The sequence below is a fragment of the Triticum dicoccoides genome, chromosome 1B (genome assembly GCF_002162155.2).
Source record: "Triticum dicoccoides isolate Atlit2015 ecotype Zavitan chromosome 1B, WEW_v2.0, whole genome shotgun sequence".
NCBI lineage: Eukaryota > Viridiplantae > Streptophyta > Magnoliopsida > Poales > Poaceae > Triticum > Triticum dicoccoides.
In genome coordinates, this window is record NC_041381.1 from 641199337 (window position 1) to 641223815 (window position 24479).

At 43.0% G+C, this 24479-nt stretch overlaps 1 long non-coding RNA gene across 6 annotated transcripts; it reads left to right on the forward strand.

The window, feature by feature from the left end:
- The first annotated feature begins 20000 nt into the window (after positions 1–20000).
- LOC119349306 lies at positions 20001–24470 on the forward strand. 6 transcript variants are annotated; one of them, XR_005169343.1, is made up of 4 exons: positions 20001–21790; positions 22471–23112; positions 23633–24035; positions 24138–24470. It is a non-coding gene; the product is annotated as an uncharacterized LOC119349306 (long non-coding RNA). The 6 variants fall into 6 exon arrangements; XR_005169344.1 differs by having other exon boundaries at positions 22471–22527; positions 23076–24035; XR_005169345.1 differs by having other exon boundaries at positions 22471–22527.
- Positions 24471–24479: the final 9 nt, after the last annotated feature.

Below are 24479 nucleotides of genomic sequence, written 5' to 3' on the forward strand. Positions count from 1 at the left end.
TCCTCGCTCTTGATCAGTTGCTCAAGAGCATCATCTGCAATGTCGTCATCGCTGGACAGATCAATGTGCTCTTCACACAGAATAGCAGCAGGAGTCAAAGCCTGATCAGTACTCTTAACGATTTTCTTTTTCTTCTCCGTCTTTTTGGAGATGCGTGAAAGATCTTCAAATTGCACACTGGCTTCAGGAGGTGCAGTGGCCAGTGGCTTCACACGAAAAACTTTTGGAGGTGCAGCTGATGATGAAGCCTTAATCTTCTTTGGCTTCTGCGGCCTTGGAGGAGGAGCTGGGGCTTCATCAGAATCAGCATCATTGTCAGAATGATCCACTTTGGCACCTTGCACCAAGATGTAAGAGATGAGGCCATCAAGGTTTGCAAAGGGGCCGATTCTATTTTCTTCAGCTTCACGTGTGCCATCATCACGGGGAGCAGAGGGACCAGGATTGAAGTCTAATCCCCATGACTTCTTGTTTTCCTTTGCTGAAGCCTTAGCATACTGGAAGTTGCGCTTGAAGAGATTGTCGTCACGACACCAGAGCAATGATGATGGGTCGGCTTCTTCAGGCTGTGGTCCATGGACCATGCAAGGATAGAATTCTTGCGCAATGGCTTCAGCTTTGTTCTTGGGGGGAAGGCCTCGATAGAGAATATCACCCCAAGGACTCTTGATAGCATTCTTCTCAGCGTACTCCTGGGTCACGAACTTGTACTTGAACCATTGTTCAGCCCAATAGCGTCGAATCCATTGGATTCGAGTCTTGCGCTGATTATAATCCTCTTCAGGATCTGTTTTGTAGATTTCTGCAAGATCATCAGGCAGATCCTTTGAAGTTCCCCCGCGACGCTGTCTGCCACCCTTCCTGACAGATTTCTCCGTAGCCATGAACTTCAAACTGAACGGTTTCAATATGTTCACAGGCTTCAAAGGCTTTCGCTTGCTGGTCAGACAAGAACTGGCTTCGGGAGATTCAATGTGTTGCTGTAAGAATTCTGCAAACGAATGCAGACTATGAGAACCTAGGGATTCTCCCACGGACATGTACCTGTGACAGCATTAGAGATGCGAGGGAAGGGGAAGACGTCATATGCATTCTCAGAAGATTTTGAAGATAAATCAGTTTGAAGACATTGACCTCATGTTGCGAAGACATTCACTTATATGTTGAGATTCGGTTCCAGATTTGTATGAATCCGTGAATAAGTACAAGTGAGAAATCTAACTAGATGTGAAGCTTAAGTGAATATATTAGGCAGTATGAGATGCAGACAGAATAGATCTAACTTTGTATAGACAGAAACCAATTTTGGTAAATTGGATGAATCATTGAGGATCAAAAAGCTGGTAAAAATAGAGTTATATTTACCACACGATGAACTGCTAGATGGGATGAATAGGAGACCGAGCAGTTCAATCCACCATGCCCTAACTTGGCGACGGAGGACACCTACGGCGGCAGCGGAGAGGACGATGCCCGCGGCCGGCGTGAGGATGACGTCGGAGAAGTCGCGGCAGCTAAGCGCTTCGTCGCCGGCGTCGTCGAGAGCTAGCGGTGGCGCTAGGGTTTTGACGAGGTGGAGAGGTGGAAGAAGGTTTTCTTGACCGCAGGGGACACGTATTTATAAGTAGGTGTGCGGCACAGCACAATTACGCAGGTGCCCCTGTCTGTTCACATCCGTGGGACACGTGGCAAGCATGCAACATACTCAGAGTTGTCCCACGTTCTCACGCCCGCCAAGTTTGTCGGATGGTTGTTCCGGCTTCTCCGGATATCGACAATAAAAATGAATCATTTAAAGAGGACTTGATGTTTGTCTCTGTGTCTTCCGCTGACAAGGATACAGAGAAGACATTTGACAGTTTCAACAGAATGCATATGATTTGGACAGATAGAGTTTGAGATAGTAAGCATAGAGAGATTAGAGTCCGATCACATTCACTTAGTTCAAAAGATTCAACAATGAAGACATAGCTATAAGTGAATGCTGTAGAGGACAGAATACTAGTGTATGTGTGTGTTTGTCTATATATATATATATATATATATATATATATATATATATATATATATATATATATATATATATATATATGAGAAAGCAATCAACTCAACATAGTGAAGTAAATCATGAAGATAAGTTGAAAGTTGAAGACAAATCAATATGCGAAGATATTCAACAATAACGTCGTGAGTGAAACACTTCAAACCAAGAAATTTGGTGGTGGCGTTACCCACCGTATAGGAAGTATTAGACCCAAACACGGCGCACAATTATCGTGGCGCTTCGAAGTCAAATTCCACGTTAATGTATTCACACTCAGAATGTAAGTCTTCATTGATTGAATATATACATTACTTCGTGTGTTGCACATCTAAGTCATCAACATGCATAAGTGTTAGGATGTGTGCCTGATCACAGGACATTTGAGGATTCCAAGATATTTAGCTTACACCGTAACTTGCAAAACCTTTTCTCATCCAAGGGCTTTGTGAAGATATCTGCCAGTTGCTCTTCAGTGTTGACGTGAATGATGTCAATATCTTTCTTCATGACATGATCTCTGAGAAAATGATGACGAATTTCAATGTGCTTTGTCTTCGAGTGCTGAACTGGATTGTTGGCAATCTTGATGGCGCTTTTGTTGTCGCAGAAGAGAGGGACTTGCTTCCGATTGATGTCATAGTCCTTGAGAGTTTGCTTCATCCACAGAAGCTGAGCACAACAAGATCCAGCAGCAATGTATTCAGATTCAGCAGTTAAGAGTGATACACAGTTTTGCTTCTTTGAAGACCAACAGACAAGTGATCGTCCCAGAAAGTGACATGTTTCAGATGTAGACTTGCGATCCACCTTGTCACCAGCATAGTCAGCATCCGAGAATCTAACCAGATCAAATCTTGAGCCCTTTGGATACCATAATCCGAGTGTTGGAGTGTAAGCCAAATATCTAAGAATTCGCTTCACAGCTAAGTGATGTGATTCCTTTGGTGCCGCTTGGAATCGAGCACACATGCAAACACTAAGCATAATATCTGGCCTAGATGCACATAGGTAAAGTAAGGAACCAATCATGGAGCGATATACCTTTTGATCGAACTCTTTACCATTGTCGTCGGGACCAAGATGGTGTTTGGCTGGCATTGGCGTCGTGTAACCTTTGCAATCTTGCATGCCGAACTTCTTCAGACAGTCTTTGAGATATTTTTCTTGAGATATGAAGATGCCATTCCTTTGCTGACGAATTTGAAGACCAAGGAAGAACTTCAACTCACCCATCATGGACATCTGATATTGCTCTTGCATCATGTATCTAAATTCATCACTATACTTCTGGTTGGTGCAGCCGAAGATAATGTCATCCACATATATTTGGCACACAAACAGTTCGCCATCATATGTCTTCGTGAAGAGTGTGGGATCGAGGGATCCTGGTTTGAAGCCTTTGCTCTTCAGGAAGTTTTTGATCGTATCATACCATGCGTGAGGAGCTTGTTTGAGGCCATACAGTGCTTTGTTTAGCTTGTACACCATATCAGGATGTTTTGGATCTTCAAAGCCAGGTGGTTGAGCGACATATACTTCTTCTTCAATCTTGCCATTGAGAAATGTACTCTTCACATCCATTTGATATAGCAAGATGTTGTGATGATTAGCATAGGCTAGCAGTATGTGAATAGCTTCGAGCCTAGCAACAGGAGCAAATGTCTCATCGAAGTCAATTCCTTCAACTTGAGTATATCCTTGAGCCACAAGACGTGCTTTGTTTCCGACGACTTGACCATGCTCATCTTGCTTGTTTCGATATATCCATTTTGTTCCAATAATGTTATGCTTGCGAGGGTCAGGTCGCTTGACAAGTTCCCAAACATTATTCAGTTTGAACTGTTGAAGTTCTTCTTGCATGGCTTGAATCCATTCAGGTTCCATAAAAGCTTCAGCAACTTTCTTGGGTTCTGATATTGACACAAATGAAAAGTGCCCACAGAAGTTTGCTAACTGTGTTGCTCTTGAGCGAGTAAGTGAACCAGGCGCATTGATGCTGTCAATTATCTTCTCGATTTGTACTTCATTTGCAACACGAGGATGAACAGGACAAAGACTTTGCTCTTGCTGATCATTGTCATCATTGGAAGGATTGTCTTCGGTCTGAGCATTGTCTTCAGGTTGATTTGATGCAGAGATGATAAGTTCCTCTTCAGGCTGTGCTTCAGAAGGCATGATTTCACCAGTTCCCATCGGCTTGATAGATTCGCTTGGAGGAACTTCATCTAGTGTACTTGGCAGGAGTTCTCTTTGTGAACCATTGGTTTCATCAAATCTCACATCCACAGTTTCAACGATCTTGTAGAGAAAGAGGTTGAAAACTCTGTAGGAGTGTGAGTCCTTTCCGTAGCCAAGCATGAAGCCTTCGTGAGCCTTAGGTGCAAATTTTGACTTGTGATGGGGATCCTTGATCCAGCATCTAGCTCTAAATACTCTGAAGTAACTGACATTTGGCTTCTTGCCAGTAAGGAGCTCATAGGATGTTTTGTTCAGAAGCTTATGGATGTAGACACGGTTGATGATGTGACAGGCTATATCAATAGCTTCAGGCCAGTATTTTCTTGGTGTCTTGTACTCGTCGAGCATTGTTCGAGCCATCTCAATGAGGGTTCTGTTCTTGCGCTCAACAATGCCATTTTGCTGAGGTGTGTATGGAGCAGAAAATTCATGAGTGATTCCCATTGTATCCAGATAAAGATCAAGCCCGGTGTTCTTGAATTCAGTGCCGTTATCACTTCTGATATGCTTGATCTTGACGCCATAATTGTTCATTGCTCGATTGGCGAATCGTCTGAAGACATCTTGTACTTTAGTCTTGTAGAGAATTATGTGCACCCATGTATATCTTGAGTAGTCATCAACAATGATGAAGCCATAGAGACACGCCGTTGTTGTGAGGGTGGAGTAGTGAGTAGGGCCAAATAAGTCCATGTGCAACAGCTCGAAGGGTTGAGATGTTGTCATGATTGTCTTCGAGGGGTGCTTGGCCCTGGTCATCTTCCCAGCTTTGCAAGCACCACACAAATGATCTTTCTTGAACTTGACACCTTCGATGCCTATGACATGCTTCTTCTTGACGAGAGTGTGTAAGTTCCTCATGCCAGCATGTCCCAGCCTCCGATGCCAGAGCCAGCATTCTGAAGCTTTTGCAAGAAGACATACGGCAAGATGTGGACCTGCTGAGAAATCTACCATGTATAGATCACCTTTCCTATACCCTTCAAAGACTAGAGACTTGTCAGATTCCATTAGTATAAGGCAATGATATTTTCCAAATATCACAATTATGTTTAAGTCACAAAGCATTGAGACAGACATTAAGTTGAATCCAAGGGATTCAACAAGCATCACTTTATCCATGTGTTGATCCTTTGAAATTGCAACTCTACCTAGACCCAATACCTTGCCTTTACCAGTGTCAGCAAATGTGATTTGACTCTTGTCGGATGGACGTAAGGTTGAGTCCATGAGAAGACTTCGATCACCAGTCATATGATTAGTGCATCCGCTGTCCATAATCCATTCTGAAGCACGAGGTGTCATACCCTACAGTGCAGTTAGGAGGATAGGCTTCACAAGGTATGTTGTGAAGCATAAGCGTTTGACGCACACTTGGATTACCACAGCTTAGATGAAAGTTAGCATACAGTATGACAGGTAAGCGATTCATATGTGGAATACACAATATGATCATTTTATCATGCGTCCCTTATAGTGTTTTAGGTCTCCAGCAATAATATAGGACGCCTTTGATTGCTGGCTGGAGACCATGTTCTGCAAAAGAGAGTTAGTTCTTCTTCACCACCCACATCTTTAGGGGTGGCTTAGAAGCAATGAGTCTAAGTGCAGCATCTGAGAATTTCGGCTTTGGAGCCCTAGCAAATAGCCTTGCAGGAGATGAATGATACTCATATGAATAAGCAGAAAAGTTCGTAGTCCTATGAACATAGCGGTTTGAAGACACATGCTCATATTCATAAGTTTGAGTATGATTTCCCTGCAAAACATTGGCGTTAGGGTGACTCAGGTGAGTCTTGTTTCCGTATGAAGCCGTTGGACCATGTGATGCCTTTGGTCTGGGGTTTGTCTTCTTCCCTGGTGGTGTCATGACAACATTCACAGGAAGATTCTCAAGACAGCTTTTGGGAATCCAGATCTTCTTCATTGGCGGTCCATTCCTGCAGTTAGTACCAATATACCTGGCAAACACTTCACCATTTTGATTTTTGAACAGTTTATAGTTTGCATCAAAGGATTCGTCAATGATAATAGGATTAGCACAGGTAAAGCCAGATAAAGTGGATGGATCCACTGAAGGTTCCTTTGCAGCAACCCATGTGGTTTTGGGATACTACTCAAGCTTCCAGTAGGAACCATCAGCATTCATTTTCCTCTCGAACCCAACACCCTCTTTCTTAGGGTTTCGGTTCAGAATCTGCTTTTTGAGGACATCACAAAGTGTCTGATGCCCTTTAAGACTTTTATACATCCCTGTTTCAAGCAATGTCTTCAACCTAGCATTTTCATCAGCAATCGTAGAGGTATCCTCAGTAGAGGGGTTAGTTTCCACATCAGTAGTTGAAGACAAAGCAACAGTAGCAGCATTAGAACATTCAGCAACAGAGGCAGCGTTATCACGCTCAATGCATTTTAAACATGGTGGTTCAAATCCATTCTGTGTAACGCTGATTTGTTGAGCAAATAATGAATCGTGCTTCTTCAGAAGATCTTCATAATCCACTCTTATCTTTTCAAGATCTTGCTCTCTTTGAAGACATTCAGAAGAAAGTTTCTCATGATCAGATAAGAGAGCATTATGTTGATCTTGAAGGGCGTCAAACTTGGAATGAAGTCTCTGAAGACTCTCAGCCAAAGCTTTTGACTGATCCATTTCTTCGTCCAACATATCATCGCTCTTATTAAGCATGTTTTGAATCTTTTCCAAAGCTCTTTGTTGTTTAGTGGCAAGGGAAGCAAGTTTGACATAGCTGGGGCCAAATTCATCACCTGATTCATCATCACTGGTTTCAGAGAGGTAGCATTCAGTTACCTTAGCACCCCCTGCCATGAGGCATGGTGAAGATGAAGACGATTCAGGTGGAAAGGTCATCTCTTTAAGAGACTCCTTGTAGTCATCAAGCCAAGGATCATGACGATTAAGATGACTTTCATAGACCTCAGAAAGCCGGTCCCAGATTAGCTTCGCGTGATTGAGGTGCATGACGTTCCTGAACTGATTTCGGGAGAGGCAGGAGCAGATGACATCCTTCGCTGTGAGGTTCAGTAGAGTGTACTTGCGAATGTCATCAGCCTCCGCCATCTTGCATAGATCGGTAAGACCAATCTCAGTGACGGTCCACAGTTCGTTGTCCATAGCCATGAGTCGCTTCTTCATCATGGCTTTCCACCGAGGATATTCATGACCGTCAAAGGTGTGGCAAGATACATTCCTCAATCCTACAGTCGAGATAGCTAAACTCCAGGTGGTTAAACCGAATCACACAGAACAAGGGAGTACCTTGCTCTGATACTAATTGAAAGTGCTAGTTATCGACTAGAGGGGGGGTGAATAGGCGATTTTTATCAAAGTCTTCAAAACGTGGAAGTTTCGAAGACAAACAATAGAAATGACCTAATTGATATGCAACGGAAGATAAACTACAACAAGCAAGCCATAGTCAAGTATGCAATAGTGTTAACGTACGAAGACTAATAGCAGGTAGGTAGTAAGGATCGGGATGGAAGATAGTATGCAGCCAATCAACAATAATAGTCAAACATTGAAGTCAAACAGATAAGACAGATAAGCAATGACTTCACAAAGACAACCTCAAAGTAAAGGAGGGAAGGGATAGAACCAGTCACTTGTTGAAGACACAGGATTTGTTGGACCAGTTTCAGTTGTTGTGACAACTGTACGTCTGGTTAGGAAGGCTGAGATTCAACTCAGAAGACCGTGTCTTCACCTTATTCCCCTTGAGCTAAGGACACACAGTCCTCGCCCAATCACTCTGGTAAGTCTTCAAGGTAGACTTCCGAACCTTCACAGACTTCGTTCACCGGCAATCCACAATGACTCTTGAATGCTCAGAACGCGACGCCTAACCGGCTGGAGGATACACAGTCCTCAAGTGTAATAAGTCTTCAGGTCACACAGACAGAAAGACTTTAGTGATGCCTAACACTCTTTGGCTCTGGGTGTTTGGGCTTTGTCCTCACAAGGATTTCTCTCTCAAAGGCTTTGAGGTGGGTTGCTCTCAAAACGACAAAAGCCGTAAACTAACTCTGAGCAGCCACCAATTTATGGTGTAGGGGGTGGGCTATTTATAGCCACAAGGCAACCCGACCTGATATGTCCGAAATGACCCTGGGTCACTCAAGAACTGACACGTGTTCCAACGGTCAAGTTTCAAACACACACGGCAACTTTACTTGGGCTACAAGCAAAGCTGACTCATCCAGCTCTGGATAAGATTTGCTCTCATTGTCTTCGCTCGAAGACATAGGATTTGGGTTGAGCATCACTTCAGTCACTCTGACTTAGTTCACTTGGACCCCACTTAACAGTACGGTGGTTCCTATGACTCAACACAGAAGAAAAGGAAACAACAAAACAACTCAGTCTTCGCGCTCCATAGTCTTCACTCAATGTCTTCTCATGTCATAGACTTCAGTGTGAATATCTTCACACACCACCATTGTCTTCAATGTCTTCATACATTTTTAGGGGTCATCTCTGGTAGATAAACCGAATCAATGAGGGACACTTCCTGCGTTATCCTGCAATTCTCACAAACGCATTAGTCCCTCAACCAACTTTGTCGTCAATACTCCAAAACCAACTAGGGGTGGCACTAGATGCACTTACACGGGCACGCAGAAGCCAATTCCTTGGGTCACCCATTGTACATCTGCTACTCTAATAGTAACCATGCCTTGCTCCCAGTAAATTTGAGCTCGCAGCCATTTAGGTAGATTCTTGTTATGCTCACATCTAGCAGCAAGAAGAAAGAGAAGCAGATGACCAGAGTGTAATGTCTTAGTGGTAGTGTAGACCACCAAGATATGATGCTCTAATCCAAAATATTATAGGAATATCTACTTACTTTAACCACTTTTCGTAATTGGTATTTAATCCATCTACATGTAGAAACACGAAATGCAGATATTGTTTTGTTGAGAAATTTTATGATTTGCCCAAATGATTATGGACCATACATTGATAATGATCTAATGGTTAGGATGATGCATCATTTGATAATTCAACAAAAGGTCATATCTTTACAGAAATGTTCAATTCCCCCTCAGTTTGAACTTGTAAGGTGTATTAATTTTTTTTAAATTCAAACTTACCTAATTTTCACCAATTTTATAGAATAAAACATAAATATCTACTATAGAAAATCATTATCATTAGATTCATGATGAAGTATATTTCCATATTTGATTTATTTAGTATTGTAGGTGTTAGATGTATTTTGCTACAGACTTGATCAAACATAGGAAACTTTGACTTTTGGAAATTTAATTCATCTTATATTTTGACACACATGGAGTAGTAATTGCTTGGACCAGATCCATGCACCATCATCTGAAACCCATGTATTCATGAGGTGTGATGTTAATTTTAACAAATCTGCCCATGGACAGAACCTCGATGCCATGACTCCAGACCAACCCACATAGAATTTCTGTAGACTGACATATGTGCCGAGTTCATCTTGTGGTTTGTCCCTGAACTTTTCTGATGACAATGCTCTTAGTTGGGATGCCATCAGGCTCCAAACCAAACCAAAGCAAACCCCGAGCACTTTACTTAACAATAAATTAAGATAACTTTTGCATAAGGTTTTGTTGTAATTCGTTACCAAGATGGGTAGCACTGTATAGTTTCCTAGCAGCAACATTTGGCCAGCTTCTTAGATTTATCTGCATGAATAGTAGATTTTCTCATTTTGATTTAGAACATTGTAAATGTTCACCTCAGCTGCCAGATTAATATAATGGAACGTCGTCAGGTGTATTTGAAGGTTGCCAGTTTAGGTGGGCCGAACAACCAGTGTGCTGAGGTCAAAATAAGCATGACACCAGTTTGATTTTTTTAGGGGTCGCCTACATGATGAAAGATGCTCAGGCACACATCATTGTTGGGTTTTCCCATGTCATGTCATACTTGGTCTATAACTGAATCTTGAGAATTCATTTGTATGACTTGATGTACAAACGTGTTATTCATAATGAAAATAATATCATTGTATGTGCTTAAAATATTATGTCATAACTCTGTAAAAAATGGCATCTTCTACTAGATAAAGAAGTGATAATGATAAAAAAAATCTTTGGGCAGTCCCCATGTGTAGAAGGTTGGAACTTTTAGATATTAGGAAGTGTGCATTAATTCTTCCGATGGAAAATCGCCCAGCTAGGGAATGAGAATAGCGACACGAAATCCAGATTTTTGATGTGTTTGTATTTAAAACAAGATAAGAGCAAGATAATAAATATTGATGTATGCTTTCATAAAGGTTTAAGAAACTACGGATAACAATGTCTGCACACTATCGATACACACATGCACTCACATACATGGATGGGTTGTTGGAAATATGCCCTAGAGGCAATAATAAAAGTGTTATTATTATATTTCCTTGTTCATGATAATTGTCTTTTATTCATGCTATAACTGTATTATCCGGAAATCGTAATACACGTGTGAATACATAGACCACAATATGTCCCTAATGAGCCTCTAGTTGACTAGCTCGTTGTGATCAACAGATAGTCATGGTTTCCTGGCTATGGACATTGGATGTCGTTGATAACGGGATCACATCATTAGGAGAATGATGTGATGGACAAGACCCAATCCTAAGCCTAGCACAAAGATCATGTAGTTCGTTTGCTAGAGCTTTGCCAATGTCAAGTATCTCTTCCTTTGACCATGAGAGCGTGTAACTCCTGGATACCATAGGAGTGCTTTGGGTGTATCAAACGTCACAACGTAACTGGGTGACTATAAAGGTGCACTACAGGTATCTCCGAAAGTATCTATTGTTTTATGCGGATCGAGACTGGGATTTGTCACTCCGTGTAAACGGAGAGGTATCTCTGGGCCCACTCGGTAGGACATCATCATATGCGCAATGTGACCAAGGAGTTGATCACGGGATGATGTGTTACGGAACGAGTAAAGTGACTTGCCGGTAACGAGATTGAACAAGGTATTGGATACCGACGATCGAATCTCGGGCAAGTAACATACCGATAGACAAAGGGAATTGAATACGGGATTGATTAAGTCCTTGACATCGTGGTTCATCCGATGAGATCATCGTGGAACATGTGGGAGCCATCATGGGTATCCAGATCCCGCTGTTGGTTATTGACCGGAGAACGTCTCGGTCATGTCTACATGTCTCCCGAACCCGTAGGGTCTACACACTTAAGGTTCGGTGACGCTAGGGTTATAAAGGAAGCTTGTATGTGGTCACCGAATGTTGTTCGGAGTCCCGGATGAGATCCCGGACGTCACGAGGAGTTCCGGAATGGTCCGGAGGTAAAGATTTATATATAGGAAGTCCTGTTTTGGTCACCGGAAAAGTTTCGGGCGATATCGGTAATGTACCGGGACCACCGGGAAGGTCCCGGGGGTCCACCAAGTGGGGCCACCTGCCCCAGAAGGTTGTGTGGGCCAAGTGTGGGAGGGGACCAGCCCCTAGGAGGGCTGGTGCGCCCCCCACAAGGGGTCCAAGGCGCAAGAGAGAGTGGGAGGGGGCAAACCCTAGTCCAGATGGGCCTTAAGGCCCACCTAGTGGGCGCCTCCCCTCTCTCCCCCTCTTGGCCGCCTCCCCAAGTCCAATCTAGGGCTGGCCACACCCCTTGGGGTGGGAAACCCTAAAGGGGGCGCAGCCCCCTTCTCCCCTATATAAATAGAGGCCTGGGGCTGCCCATAACACATGAGTTCTCTCCCTCTTGGTGCAGCCCTGCCTCTCTCCCTCCTCACCTTCTCCCATGGTGCTTGGCGAAGCCCTGCGGGATTGCCACGCTCCTCCACCACCACCACGCCGTTGTGCTGCTGCTGGATGGAGTCTTCCTCAACCTCTCCCTCTCTCCTTGCTGGATCAAGGCATGGGAGACGTCATCGGGTTGTACGTGTGTTGAACGCGGAGGTGCTGTGCGTTCGGCACTTGATCATCGGTGATTTGAATCACGACGAGTACGACTCCATCAACCCCGTTCACTTGAACGTTTCCGCTTAGCGATCTACAAGGGTATGTAGATGCACTCTCCTTCCCCTCGTTGCTGGTTTCTCCATAGATAGATCTTGGTGACACGTAGGAAAATTTTGAATTTCTGCTACGTTCCCCAACAGTGGCATCATGAGCTAGGTCTATTGCGTAGATTCTTTGCACGAGTAGAACACAAAGTAGTTGTGGGCGTTGATGTTGTTCAATATGCTTACCGTTACTAGTCCAATCTTGTTTCGACGGTATTGTGGGATGAAGCGGCCCGGACCGACCTTACACGTACTCTTACGTGAGACAGGTTCCACCGATTGACATGCACTTGGTGCATAAGGTGGCTAGCGGGTGCCAGTCTCTCCCACTTTAGTCGGAACGGATTCGATGAAAAGGGTCCTTATGAAGGGTAAATAGCAATTGGCATATCACGTTGTGGTGTTGCGTAGGTAAGAAACGTTCTTGCTAGAAACCCATAGCAGCCACGTAAAACATGCAAACAACAATTAGAGGACGTCTAACTTGTTTTTGCAGGGTATGCTATGTGATGTGATATGGCCAAAAGGATGTGATGAATGATATATGTGATGTATGAGATTGATCATGTTCTTGTAATAGGATTCACGACTTGCATGTCGATGAGTATGACAACCGGCAGGAGCCATAGGAGTTGTCTTTATTTATTATTATGACCTGCCTGTCATTGAAGAACGCCATGTAAACTACTTTACTTTATTGCTAAACGCGTTAGTCATAGAAGTAGAAGTAGTCATTGGCGTGACAACTTCATGAAGACACGATGATGGAGATCATGATGATGGAGATCATGGTGTCAAGCCGGTGACAAGATGATCATGGAGCCCCGAAGATGGAGATCAATGGAGCTATATGATATTGGCCATATCATGTCACAACTATATAATTGCATGTGATGTTTATTATGATTATGCATCTTGTTTACTTAGGACGACGGTAGTAAATAAGATGATCCCTTACAAAATTTCAAGAAGTGTTCTCCCCTAACTGTGCACCGTTGCTACAGTTCGTCGCTTCTAAGCACCACGTGATGATCGGGTGTGATGGATTCTTACGTTCACATACAATGGGTGTAAGACAGTTTTACACAGCGAAAACACTTAGGGTTAACTTGACGAGCCTAGCATGTACAGACATGGCCTCGGAACACGGAGACCGAAAGGTCGAGCATGAGTCGTATAGTAGATACGATCAACATGAAGATGTTCACCGATGATGACTAGTCCGTCTCACGTGATGATCGGACACGGCCTAGTTGACTCGGATCATGTAATCACTTAGATGACCAGAGGGATGTCTATCTGAGTGGGAGTTCATAAGATGAACTTAATTATCTTGAACATAGTCAAAAGACCTTTTGCAAATTATGTCGTAGCTCGCGCTTTAGTTCTACTGTTTTAGACATGTTCCTAGAGAAAATATAGTTGAAAGTTGATAGTAGCAATTATGCGGACAGTAGAAAGCTTATGTCCTTAATGCACTGCTCAGTGTGCTGAAACCCAAACGTCGTTTGTGGATGTTGCGAACATCGGACATACACGTTTTGATAACTACGTGATAGTTCAGTTAAACGGTTTAGAGTTGAGGCACTAAAGACGTTTTCGAAACGTCACGGAACATATGAGATGTTTCGAGGGCTGAAATTGGGATTTCAGGCTCGTGCCCACGTCAAGAGGTATGAGACCTCCGACGATTTTCTTAGCCTGCAAACTAAGGGAGAAAAGCTCAATCGTTGAGCTTGTGCTCAGATTGTCTGAGTGCAACAATCACTTGAATCGAGTGGGAGTTGATCTTCCAGATAAGATAGTGATGTTTCCCCAAAGTCATTGCCACCAAGCTGCTAGAGCTTCGTGATGAACTATAACATATCAGGGATAGATATGATGATCCTTGAAATATTCGTGATGTTTGACACCGCGAAAGTAGAAATCAAGAAGGAGCATCAATTGTTGATGGTTGGTGAAACCACTAGTTTCAAGAAGGGCAAGGGCAAGAAGGGATACTTCATGAAACGGCAAATCAGCTGCTGCACCAATGAAGAAACCCGAGGTTGAACCCAAACCCGAGACTAAGTGCTTCTGTAATAAGGGGAACAACCACTGGAGCAGCATTACCCTAGATACTTGGTAGATGAGAAGGCTGGCAAGGTCGATAGAAGTATATTGGATATACATTATGTTAATGTGTACTTTACTAGTACTCCTAGTAGCACCAGGGTATTAGATACCGGTTCGGTTGCTAAGTGTTAGTAACTCGAAATAAAAGCTACGGAATGAAACGGAGACTAGCTAAAGGTGAGCTGACGATATGTGTTGGAAGTGTTTCCAAGGTTGATGTGATCTAACATCGCACGCTCCCTCTACCATCAAGATTAGTATTAAACCTGAATAAGTGCTCTTGCACCTAAAGGAATGGTTTATTGAATCTCGATCGTAGTGATACACATTTTCATACCAAAAGATATAAGATAGTAATGATAGTACCACTTACTTGTGGCACTGCCATGTAAGTCATATTGGTATAAAACGCATGAAGAAGCTCCATGTTGATGGATCTTTGGACTCACTCGTTTTTGAAAAGTTTGAGACATGCGAACCATGTCTATTGGTGTATACGCATGAAGAAACTCCATACAGATGGATCATTTGGACTCACTTGATTTTGAATCACTTGAGATATGCAAATCATACCACATAGGCAAGATGACTGAAAAGCCTCGGTTTCAGTAAAATGGAACAAGATAGCAACTTGTTGGAAGCAACACATTTTGATGTGTGCAGTCCAATGAGTGCTGAGGCATGCAGTGAATATCGTTATGTTCTTACTTCACAGATGATTTGAGTAGATGTTGAGTATATTTACTTGATGAATCACGAGTCTGAATTATTGAAAGGTTCAAATAATTTCAGTGTGAAGTTGGAAGATCGTCATGATAAGAGGATAAAAATATCTATGATATGATCATAGAGATGAATATCTGAATTACGAGTTTGGCACGGAATTAAGACATTGTGGAAATTGTTTCACAACTAATACAGCCAGGAACACCATAGTGTGATGGTGTGTTCGAACATCATAACTGCACCATATTGGATATGATGCATACCATGATGTCTCTTATCGAATTACCACAATCGTTCATGGGTTAGGCATTAGAGACAACCACATTCACTTTAAATAGGGCACCACGTAATTCCGTTGAGATGACACCGTATGAATTATGGTTTAGAGAAACCTAAGTTGTCGTTTCTTAAAGGTTTGGGGCTGCGATGCTTATGTGAAAGAGTTTCAGGTTGATAAGCTCGAACCCAAAGCGGATAAAATGCATCTTCATAAGACACCCAAAACAGTTGGGTATACCTCCTAATTCAGATCCAAAAGCAATATGGATTGTTTCTTGAATCGGGTCCTTTCTCGAGGAAAGGTTTCTCTCGAAAGAGTTGAGTGGGAGGATGGTGGAGACTTGATATGGTTATTGAACCATCACTTCAACCAGTGTGTAGCAGGGCACAGGAAGTTGTTCCTGTGTCACGTACACCAATTGAAGTGGAAGCTTATGATATTGATCATGAAACTTCGGATCAAGTCACTACCAAACCTCGTGGGATGACAAGGATACGTACTACATCAGAGTGGTACGTAATCCTGTCTTGAAGGTCATGTTACTAGACAACAATGAACCTACGAGCTATGGAGAAGCGATGGTGGGCCCGAATTCCGACAAATGGTTAGAGGCCATGAAATCCGAGATAGTATCCATATATCAGAACAAAGTATGGACTTTGATGGACTTGCTCGATGATCGGCAATCCATTGAGATAAATGGATCTTTTAAGAAGAAGACGGACGTGGATGGTAATGTCACCATCTGTGAAGCTCGACTTGTGGCGAAGTGTTTTCCGACAAGTTCAAGGAGTTGACTACGATGAGATTTTCTCACTCGTAGCGATGCTTAAAGTCCGTCGGAATCATGTTAGCATTAGCTGCATTTATGAAATCTGGCAGATGGATGTCAAGACAAGTTTCCTTACCAGTTTTCGTAAGGAAAGGTTGTATGCAATACAATCAGAAAAGTTTTGTCGATCCTAAGGATGCTAAAAGGTATGCTAGCTCCAGCGATCCTTCTAAGGACTGGAGTAAGCATCTCGGAGTTGGAATGTACGCTTTGATGAGATGATCAAAGATTTTGGATTTATACAAAGTTTATGAGAAACTTGTATTTCCAAAGAAGTGAGTGGGAGCACTATAGAATTTCTGATGAGTATATGTTGTTGACATATTGATGATCAGAGATGATGTAGAATTTCTAGAAAGCATATAGGGTTATTTGAAAGGTGTTTTTCAATAGAAAACCTGGATTAAGCTACTTGAACATTGAGCATCAAGATCTATAAGGATAGATCAAAATGCTTAATAATACTTTCAAATGAGCACATACCTTGACATGATCTTGAAGGTGTTCAAGATGGATCAGTCAAAGAAGAAGTTCTTGCCTGAGTTGTAAGGTACGAAGTTAAGACTTAAATCTCGACCTCGGCAGAAAAGAGAGAAAGGACGAAGGTCGTCCCCTATGCTTAAGACATAGGTTCTACAGTATGCTATGCTGTGTACCGCACCTGAAGTGTGCCTTGCCATGAGTCAGTCAAGGGGTACAAGAGTGATCCAAAAATGGATCATAGGACAGCGGTCAAAGTTATCCTTAGTAACTAGCGGACTAAGGAATTTTTCTCGGTTATGGAGGTGGTAAAAGAGTTCGTCGTAAAGGGTTACGTCGATTCAAGCTAAACACCTATCCGGATAGCTCTGAGTAGAGAGACCGGATACATATAATGGAGCAACAATTTAGAATAGCTCCAAGTAGAACAGTTATTTGGAATAGCTCCAAATAGAGCGTGGTAGCTACATCTAGGAGATGACATAGAGATTTGTAAAGCACACACGGATCTGAAAGGTTCGGACCCGTTGACTAAAACCTCTCTCACAAGCAACATGATCAAACCTAAAACTCTTGGGTATTAGTCACATGGCGATGTGACCTGTGAGTGTTAATCACATGGCGATGTGAACTAGATTATTGACTCTAGTGCAAGTGGGAGACTGTTGGAAATATGCCCTAGAGGCAATAATAAAAGTGTTATTATTATATTTCCTTGTTCATGATAATTGTCTTTTATTCATGCTATAACTGTATTATCCGGAAATCGTAATACACGTGTGAATACATAGACCACAATATGTCCCTAGTGAGCCTCTAGTTGACTAGCTCGTTGTGATCAACATATAGTCATGGTTTCCTGGCTATGGACATTGGATGTCGTTGATAACGGGATCACATCATTAGGAGAATGATGTGATGGACAAGACCCAATCCTAAGCCTAGCACAAAGATCGTGTAGTTCGTTTGCTAGAGCTTTGCCAATGTCAAGTATCTCTTCCTTTGACCATGAGAGCGTGTAACTCCTGGATACCGTAGGAGTGCTTTGGGTGTATCAAACGTCACAACGTAAATGGGTGACTATAAAGGTGCACTACAGGTATCTCCGAAAGTATCTATTGTTTTATGCGGATCGAGACTGGGATTTGTCACTCCGTGTAAACGGAGAGGTATCTCTGGGCCCACTCGGTAGGACATCATCATATGCGCAATGTGACCAAGGAGTTGATCACGGGATGATGTGTTACGGAACGAGTAAAGTGACTTGCCGGTAACGAGATTGAACAAGGTATTGGATACCGACGATCGAATCTCGGGCAAGTAACATACCGATAGACAAAGGGAATTGAATACGGGATTGATTAAGTCCTTGACATCGTGGTTCATCCGATGAGATCATCGTGGAACATGTGGGAGCCATCATGGGTATCCAGATCCCGTTGTTGGTTATTGACCGGAGAACGTCTCGGTCATGTCTACATGTCTCCCGAACCCGTAGGGTCTACACACTTAAGGTTCGGTGACGCTAGGGTTATAAAGGAAGCTTGTATGTGGTTACCGAATGTTGTTCGGAGTCCCGGATGAGATCCCGGACGTCACGAGGAGTTCCGGAATGGTCCGGAGGTAAAGATTTATATATGGGAAGTCCTGTTTTGGTCACCGGAAAAGTTTCGGGCGATATCGGTAATGTACCGGGACCACCGGGAAGGTCCCGGGGGTCCACCAAGTGGGGCCACCTGCCCCAGAAGGTTGTGTGGGCCAAGTGTGGGAGGGGACCAGCCCCTAGGAGGGCTGGTGCGCCCCCCACAAGTGGTCCAAGGCGCAAGAGAGAGTGGGAGGGGGCAAACCCTAGTCCAGATGGGCCTTAAGGCCCACCTAGTGGGCGCCTCCCCTCTCTCCCCCTCTTGGCCGCCTCCCCAAGTCCAATCTAGGGCTGGCCGCACCCCTTGGGGTGGGAAACCCTAAAGGGGGCGCAGCCCCCTTCTCCCCTATATAAATAGAGGCCTGGGGCTGCCCATAACACATGAGTTCTCTCCCTCTTGGTGCAGCCCTGCCTCTCTCCCTCCTCACCTTCTCCCATGGTGCTTGGCGAAGCCCTGCGGGATTGCCACGCTCCTCCACCACCACCACGCCGTTGTGCTGCTGCTGGATGGAGTCTTCCTCAACCTCTCCCTCTCTCCTTGCTGGATCAAGGCATGGGAGACGTCATCGGGCTGTACGTGTGTTGAACGCGGAGGTGCCGTGCGTTCGGCACTTGATCATCGGTGATTTGAATCACGACGAGTACGACTCCATCAACCCCGTTCACTTGAACGCTTCCGCTTAGCGATCTACAAGGGTATGTAGATGCACTCTTCTTCCCCTCGTTGCTGGTTTCTCCATAGATAGATCTTGGTGACACGTAGGAAAAAAAATTCTGCTACGTTCCCCAACATGGGTATCATCACTATCCTAACCATTGAACTATTGGCTGGTTTCAATAACATTTGGTTTATCAGCCAGTAACATATTATTGCGTTTGATAGTATGATTTATGTTAGTTGATTGTAAAAAAAGAGAAGCATGTTCTTTTAGAGGCATTGTTCTCGGTTATTTTAGCTTTATGAATCTTAATTTTTTGTAAAAGCCCGTGGCAACGCACGGGCGTTATACTAGTGTTTTGTAATGGATGTGTTTGTTAGTCAGCAACTCCAGCCATAGCCTTTCTCGTTAAGCAGCGTAAGCTCAGCTTTTGATAATCCTCGATTGACTATAATTTCCCATTAATTAACAGTTTATTCCTTTTGCGGGTTACAGTTTACCTGCAAAAATAATAATAATTTACAGTTCATTGAAATTTACAAAAAGTGACTGCAGAAAATTGTCAACAAAATAAAAATCTCTTGGCTTAGGCAAATCATGGACAAGCAAACGATGATTAGAGTAAGGTGGGTTTGAGTTGAAAGCTTGTATGGTCCATTTTAATGCGAAAGATACAACCCATTTTAACAGTCGTGTAATGGGCGGACTCTCGCGCTGTCCACATGGCAAGCAGTGCTCGGTGGGGTATAATGTTTCGGATCTGGCTTGCATGCTCCCTTCCCATGCTCTCATCCGTGCTTTCACTTCATCCTACAACTGTCTTTTTTTTTCTTTTTCTAATTTAATCATCTCACCCCTTAATTTTAAGGGGGTGGGATCGGACCTTATTTTGTTCAAATCAAAACAAGCCACGTACGCGGGAGCACGCGGGAGCACGGATGGGCACACGGCGGGGGAGCAGGCAAGTCTCGTTTCCTTCCCAATCCTTGTCTCCATCACTCTCCCCCGATTCGGCCGCCGACCTCGCCGCTCCTCTATCCCACCGCCGCCCGCCGCCTTCTCCTCCCTCCCATCACCTTCTCTACGCCGGCAGGGGCTTCCACCTGTGGATTGGGGATCTGCACCGGCGATGGGCTCCTCCTTCGCCCACGGCAGCGGCTCCGCCTTGCAGGGCCGGGGCGGGAGCGGGAGCGGGCCGTGCTTTGACCTGGCTCGTCAGCTCTGGCGTGGAGGAGGACCTCTTGTGCGCGGTGGCGGCTGGAGGAGGAGTTGGATTCGCCAGCAACCGCGACAGAATCATCTCAGTAGTCCTTGATTTTTCTCTACACAATTGAATTCCAGTTGCCTGGTGGTCATTGTGTGCGCAATTCTCTTAAATACTCCCTCCATTCCAAAATAGAGAACGGAGGGAGTATTTTGTATCACTTATACGTCTATACTTCAAGATAGGTATGGACATTGAGTAATTTCAGCCAACTTGCCGTATGGTAATTGCAGGTTGATTCCTCTTCAGATTTTGCTTTAGTATGTTTTTTTACTGATTTCTCGATGATCCCCACAATCACAAAATCTGGTCATTTCCAGGTTTAGCATAACAGATTCCTCGATCTAGCATTTCTTTTGATATAGGAGGTTATTTTTTACTAATTGGAGGTTTCAGGCCTCCATGTTAATTCTAAGAGGGAAAAGTCTGTTGCAATATTTGATCTTCAGATCTATCCATGATGAATTTTCTGCCAGAACCCACTTACGGTTGATTATGGTGGTGGAATGTTGACAAGCTGTGTCTGTCTACCTATCATTCTATTAATTGTTCAGTTTAAGCACTTTTGGCAGAAGGCTGGACTTTGGGCATCGGCCAAATCATCCTGAGTACTTCTTGAGTTTTTTCTCTCAGCTGCGGATTGTAATTTATTTGGTAAGCTTTGGCACATCTTCTTCGCAGCATGCTCGGTCTCTTTGTGGACGGGTTGGAACGCTAGAGTGTTTGACAACTGTTTTTGGTCTGCGGCTCGAATGCTTGCTGAGTTGGCCGAACTCATGACACTCTGGAGCTCGCGTGCTGTCAGAGAGGAAGACAGACATACTATGCTGTCTTGGGCAAATTCACTGAGATAGTTGTTGATCACCAAACCTTATTTCTTTCTCTCTTTCTTTTGCCTTTCGCCTTTCGCCTTTGTAAAGCATCCTGTTCAGCGGTCTGGTGATAACCGGTCACACTGTTTTATGTGGCGCTAATATCACCTTCATGTAATTGACTCCGGTCACCCAGGCTCACGCCTGCTTTGAATGCATAAGGTAGAAAGTGATAATACCTTTTTATTCAAAAAAAGAAGAGTTTGGATGTGGAGAGCCCGCAGATGTAGAAAATAAGGTCGTTATGGCCTCAAGGAGGCATACTACGGATGTGGTAATTAACTAACAAAGTTTCAGTTTAGCTTTCTCTCTTTCCAATTTTTTGGAAGCACAATCAAAACTTGAATTTTTACTTGCAATTCTTAAGTCTTACCTATTAAACATGTTTCTGTTTCTTATGCCTAAAAGTAGGTGGATCTAATGTGGTAATTATTTGCCAAATTTCAGAGCTGTCTTTCTTTCCAAAATTTTGAATTGTTATCTGCGATGCTTACTTTTTTGTACTATTAATCATGTACCTGATTCTTATATATTTTCATGCAGCTGCAGAAGACGGATGCGAAGATGTCGAGCATGTGGCCCTGCACACAAGAGAATACAGTGAGTCCATACAATCCAATTTCCTTACTCTGTAGACTCCAGGTGCCTCTTGATTCACCTTTTTTTTACATCCCATAGAAGATAAGGAAAGACATGTTTTTCAGTTTTGATGTGCCATGAGCTTACAATTTTTTTACTGGAACTATACAAGGCTTCAAAATTCAGTTACAAGAACATGAATTAATCCTAGATAACATATGTTGTTGGTCTGGCAGCTTACTGCCAGAAAATTTGTGCTCTGAAGGGGTGCGAGGACTGCTAGGGATGTACAGGGTATGACACGTGGAGAGGGTGCTGACAATTGGCAATTCAAACTCTGAAAAACACAAATTCTCACATTATTACAGAACGTGTTGCTAAATCACGACAGTTTATAAGTACGTTACTGAATGTACTGAACCACATGTTAGTAGTGATCGTGAATTGTGGAAACTTGATGATTATTATATATAACCAAATTTTGCTAGCCTGCTTGCCGTAAGTTTGTTTCACCAACAGATAGTTGTATGTATGCACAGGTATGCAGCGCATTGCTCTGTTCCAAAGTGTGTGCCTGTCTAATTTTAATTTGATATTGTGTGTGCGTGCCTGTCTAATTTGCTGTTGTGTGTGATTTGGTCTGTCACTGTGCGGTCCTACTATCCTAAGGATTGCTGCCAATTTTTTTGTTGTTCGTTCAGGTTCTTTCAATGCTGCACCTGCTTCCTCTTCCTCTGCTTCGAATCGGTCTTTCGTAGGTACGAACCATGATCTTTAAGCTCATGCATGTTCACTGTTTTCTGCAAAATTCACGAATAAGTAAAACCTATATGGCGGATCGGACATTCTGTTTCCACTTCTCTACATCATGCTGCCCACCGGCATGGATATTCACCTCCACCAATTTGATTGATCCTATGTTCTACTTCAGTTTATCAGCTAAGTTTATACACTGTCCCGAAAGGCCTAAGCCCAAATCGCATGTTAATTCCCTGGGCAATTTTTTCTTCCAAAATATGTCCTGTCGTATTTAAACGAACAGATCCTTCTAATACAGCACTATACATTGGCAGAGAGATAATATAATACTGGTCTCAGTCAGATTTTGTTCTTCATGTTCATATATAAGTTCTCTTATTATCTCTTTGTGTACATAGCAACTTAGTTGGTGGAATTTATGTTCCTGCTTTATGTAGCTAAATAAATATCAGGAACTATGTTGCAGTGTTTATTCCTTAGCACTTTTGATTTACAAATAAGTTTACTGTTGTACAATCCTTATAATTGAAGTTGGTTGTTCAAGCAGACACAGTGTGCACTGACAGAAGATGGCAGGAAGAATGGTGCAAATTCAACTATGTATTTGCCAAAGTTGATTATGCTTAACTCTAGGCATTGCATTACTATATCATGTTGTACTATTCTTTGAAGAATTTGTAGGAGGTACTAGAAAAGTATGACTTGATGAGGGATACCTTAATTTTAAAAAACAGCCTGAAAGAATTTAGTTTAGTAAAATATTGTATAGCCTTCTCGTAAAAGTTTGATACACTTTTCAAGAAAACAAACTTTGGTTAATCATTAAGCTATAACTTTTCTCATATTTGAACAACAAGGTTATTTGAGTTCTGCTAAAAAAAGTGGCAATGTTAAAAAAAGGTTATTTTGTGGAACTTTTGCAAACTTTGTGGAAAGAAGCTACAAATAACTGATTTCGCTGTCAAATCTACAGTCCAATGTTAATCTAGAGGGTGGAATCTTCAAACTTCGTTGATGCTTTCTTGTCCGTTTTGATCTAATATATGTCTGATGTGGTTTGTATAAACTTATGGTGGTATAATTAGTTTTGCTTTTTTTGGGCAGGATATAATAATGTTGTAGATAGACGGAGACTGAATCATTTCACACTACTTTGATGTCTATCGAGCCAATCGGACAACAAAGGCAGTTCCTTTGCACAATTTGAAGAATGTTATTTCATATTGCATGATATTTCTGACTCCTTTCAGTGGGCCTTCAATTAATTTGAGGCATCCTTTCCTAGGATCTTACCTTGATATTCCTCTATTTTCTCCTATTCCTCCCAAGCTTTTTTAAGAACTGAAATAAATATAACCAGTGTTACAAATATTAGCTGAGGAAAAGTCCTTGCAGAAAAGAAGAACCGGAAGCAAGTTTTCTATCTTCACGAGCAAGTCGGTGTCTGTAAAGCTTCGCCGGAGCCATTCCAGCTCTTTCAGAGCCACAAGGTGATCCGGAAGTCAGTGTATGTTTGATCGACCACACTCGCTTCTCTCAGAATTCATATATAATCATTAGAAGCTCAGAATCAGTCATGCCAAAAATATGAAGTGGAACTCATTTGCAGGCAAGGAAGCTGAGGAACCAGGACGCCAACGGTGCGGAGCAGTTTGCCATCGAGAGGACTAGGCCAAGCTCAACATCTCCCTCGTGCCTCCATCAACACCGTGTCCCGCAGGGTCGTCACCGTCCGCGACGACAAGCTACTGTCGTAACTTTGTCAGCCGCACGGTTAGAGGGAGGCATCAAGGGCCGGCCACCGCTGCCGGGGCCGACGTGCGTGCAATTTCTATTAATGTATCTCTTGTCGATGTATATCGTTGTGGGCGTGGCATTTCAGTTTCTTCCTCAGGTGATGTTCCAATATAACAAGTTCCATCAAGAATTGCATGTATATCTACCTTGCACC